Genomic DNA, 4,288 nt, shown 5'->3' on the forward strand with positions numbered 1-4,288 from the left:
CTTTTTTTTTAACTAGGCAAAACAAATTCTTATTTTCAATGACGGCCTAGGAACTGTGGGTTAACTGCCTGTTCAGGGGCATCAGGCCTTCATGGTCAAATTGCTGCAAAGAAACCACTACTAAAGGACAGCAATAAGAAGAAGATACTTGCTTGGGCCAAGAAACATGAGCAATGAACATTAGACCGGGAAGAGTTGAACTGCAAAGTGAAGGAAAAGCATCCAACAAGTGCTCAGCATATGTGGGAACTCCTTCAAGACTGTTGGAAAATCATTCCAGGTGAAGCTCGTTGAGAGAATGCCAAGAGTGTGCAAAGCTGTCATCTAGGCAAAGCGTGGCTACTTTGAAGAATATAAAATATAAAATCTATTTTGATTTGTTTCACACTTTTTTTTGGTATTGATGATTCCATATGTGTAATTTCATCGTTTTGATGTCTTCACTATTATTCTATAATGTAGAAAATAGTACAAATAAAGAAAAACCCTTGAATGAGTAGGTGTGTCCAAACCTTTGACTTGTACTGTATATTTCCACACTATGAGGTTGGATTAATACTGTGAAAGAGCTGATTTTATGTTGAGATAAATTTGATTTTGAGATAAAAACGGCTGCATTGGACCTAAGCTTTTTTTTCAGCTTAATTTCGTTAAATTAATTTCGTTTTTCTGTTCATTTTCTAAAGCATTTAATGTCTCGATTTCACTGTTTTACACTTTTTTTGCCATGTCCTTCAGCCAGACTTTTGATATTCAGCAATGTATTACACTTAGAAAATATTTAATGCACCTGTTTAGAAAAAAAGAGTCAAAAACATGGAAACTAAATAAATATTTGATGTTCATATGTCAAGGCTGTGGGTAACTGGTGAAAGGAGTCAGGCTCAGGAGAGCTGAGATGCGTCTACAAGGTATTTAATTCAAGAAAACACCAGTATAAACAAAATACTATGGTGCTGGAAAAAAAACAGTACCACGAAATAAACGCCCTCCAGACCCTTGACGTGAACTAGGGACCTTGATCAGATACTATGTCCTCAGGCACCCCGTAGTGGCAGAAGACGTGTGTGAACAGGGCCTCCGCAGTCTGTAGGGCCGTAGGGAGACCGGACAAAGGGAGGAGACGGCAGGACTTAGAAAACCGATCCACAAAGACCAGGATCATGGTGTTACCCTGTGAGGGAGGTAGATCAATCAGGAAGTCCACCGACAGGTGCGACCACGGCCGTTGTGGAACGGGGAGGGGTTGTAACTTCCCCCTGGGCAGGCGCACACCAAGCAGGAGGAAACATAAACCCTCATGTCCTTAGCCAAGGTGGACCACCAGTACTTTCCACTAAGACAGCACACTGTCCGACCGATGCCCGAATGACCAGAGGAGGGTGACGTGTGGGCCCAATAGATCAAACGGTCGCAGACAGCAAACGGAACGTACAGACGTCCAGCTGGACACTGGGGGGGGGAGTGGGCTATGTACGTAATGCCCGCTCGATGTCCTCGTCCAGCTCCCACACTACTGGTGCCACCAGGCAAGAGGCCGGGAGAATGGGAGTGGGATCCATGGACCGTTCCTCTGTGTCATACATCCGAGACAGTACATCTGCCTTCGCATTCTGGGAACCTGGTCTCTAGGACAGGGTGAAAACAAAACGGATAAAGAACATGGCCCACCTTGCCTGGCGAGGGTTCAGTCTCCTCGCCGCCCGGATGTACTCCAGATTGCGGTGGTCCGTCCAGATGAGAAAAGGGTGTTTAGCCCCCTCAAGCCAATGTCTCCACGCCTTCAAAGCCTTGACGACAGCCAACAACTCCCGGTCCCCCACGTCATAGTTTCGCTCCGCCGGGCTGAGCATCTTTGAAAAGAAGGCACAGGGGGGGAGTTTTGGTGGCGAGAGAGAGAGAAAAAAAAATGCTATTTGGCCCTAAACAGAGAGCACACAGTGGCAGAATACCTGATTGCTGTGACTGACCCAAACTTAAGGAAAACTTTGACTATGTACAGACTCAGTGAGCATAGCCTTGCTATTGAGAATGGGCGCCGTAGGTAGACCTGGCTCTCAAGAGAAGACAGGCTATGTGCACACTGCCCACAGAATGAGATGGAAACTGAGCTGCACATCCTAACACATTTCCCTCAGATTACACAGAACCAAAAATTTGAAAACAAACCCAATTTTGATCAACTCACATATCTACTGGGTGAAATACCACAGTGTGCCATCACGTCAGCAAGATTTGTGACCTGCTGCCACAAGAAAAGGGCAACCTGTGAAGAACAAACACCATTGTAAATACAACCCATATTTATGTTTATTTATTTTCCATTTTGTACTTTTAACTATTTGCACATCGCTACAACACTGTATATAGACATAATATGGCACTTGAAATGTCTTTATTCTTTTGGAACTTCTGAGTGTAATGTCTACTGTTCATGATTATTTGACTTTTGTTTATTATCCATTTTACTTGCTTTGGCCATTAAAGCCCTTGAATTGAATTGAAAAATTGTGAAAAAATATTTGAATCTTCAAAGTGGTCGGCATGTTGTGTAAATCAAATGATACATCCCCCTCAATAATCCATTTAATTCCAGGTTTGTAAGGCAACAAAATAGGAAAAATGCCATGGGATGAATACTTTCGCCAGCCACTGTAGAGCCTATTTAACATTTTAAGAAGTCTACAATTCCATTGATTGAAAGAAAAAACAACACATCAGAATACAAATAAGGCAAACACAAAAGCAAGCATGATGAGCAGATGAAGAACCAGAGGACATTAGCTAGCTAATTACATTGAACATTTCCAATTCGAATTGAAATTTCCCATGCAAAAATAAAGATAGCTACCAAGCTACTGTTTAAGGACAAGCGTCAGCATCCAACCTTAGCTAGGCTAGTTCTAAGCTACTTCAGATTCAGTATATCTGAATAGTTTACTAAACATACCATTCGAAATGTGTAATTAATATAAAATACAGAAAGGTTCAACCTGATCAAGAATACGTTACCAAGTCACATATTTATCAATTGAAATGGCTTTCTGCAGTTGAATGCCTCACCGCTGCGAGGTTATAAGCCCAATATCTCACCGTAAGTATAAGCCCTGGTAGCTCGCCGTGATCGTATAGTGGTTAGTACTCTGCGTTGTGGCCGCAGCAACCCCGGTTCGAATCCGGGTCACGGCATTGCAAACACAATGTCACGGCATAAGGGTATATTTTTGTCCTAATGCTTATTATTTGACATATTTATGAAGCTCCAACTTATATGATACATTATCCTTGTTCAGTCATTGCGTTGTCGAACCAATACTCCGAACACAGCGAAGCTACCAAATCGGCTGGAGTGTTATTCATATAAGAATGGTGTTATATGTCCACTAGGGGGTGAAAGCGTCTCGTCGATATATTGTGTTGCTGTGCTGTTGTCCTGTGACTGTGTGAAAAGCCATATTTTTTAATGTATGTCATTCAAGTAATATTGAATGAAGCTAAAATATTCGGAATGGTAGGCTACATAAAAACCTGTCTTCATACCTGCCCGCAAATTGTATACGATTTAGTCCGGCTAACCTATTGGGCCTAATTATGAGAAGAGCCCCCTGCAGCCCCGTTTATTGTCTTGTTTTTTATACTATTGTTAACCCCCACATTTTTTAAAATTGTTTTATATAGTTTCATGCACATACCGTCGCCTATATGAAAGTTTCATGACTGCTCTGACAATAGGTTAACTCGTCACTGCAATTGGGAAAGAAAATATTGCCATTGTGAATGTGCAGTACAACATTATTGTTGCCGACAACCATTGTCTGTCAAGTCTACTCAACTGCTTTATTGTGATCTATGACTGTGGCCTATAGGCTATAGATGCATCATGCCTATAGGCCATTGAATAGCATGATGCTCTCTTGAAGACTTTTTCGTCATGCATTTAAAACAAAAGTTAACATTTTGTCAGATAGGGACTGAAACTTCAGACAATCCCTCATCCATTTGCTCTTCACGCATTGAAGAGGCCTTGCCTGTCGTAAACATTTATAAACATGGGTTTCATAGAAGACTAAAAATCCCAAATATTTACCGTCTAGTGCCAATTGGTGGTTTAAGAAAATGAAAGGATGAAAAAAAATATTCCGTTTACACTAAGGGCTATATTTCCCATCTGGTAGAAATCTCTCCCCGTTGGTTCTCATTGACGTCAGTCTACTCTAAGGGATCCGCCCTCTAGCTCAAATTGCAAGCAGTGAGTGGTGAATGGTCACCCATCTTTCGATTACGGGTA

At 41.8% G+C, this 4,288-nt stretch overlaps 1 non-coding gene across 1 annotated transcript; it reads left to right on the forward strand.

The window, feature by feature from the left end:
* Positions 1-3,117: 3,117 nt before the first annotated feature.
* Positions 3,118-3,189, forward strand: trnah-gug (transfer RNA histidin (anticodon GUG)). The gene has a single exon. It is a non-coding gene; the product is annotated as a tRNA-His (tRNA).
* The last annotated feature ends 1,099 nt before the right edge of the window (positions 3,190-4,288 follow it).

This window comes from Oncorhynchus nerka, linkage group LG25, assembly GCF_034236695.1.
Source record: "Oncorhynchus nerka isolate Pitt River linkage group LG25, Oner_Uvic_2.0, whole genome shotgun sequence".
Lineage (NCBI taxonomy): Eukaryota > Metazoa > Chordata > Actinopteri > Salmoniformes > Salmonidae > Oncorhynchus > Oncorhynchus nerka.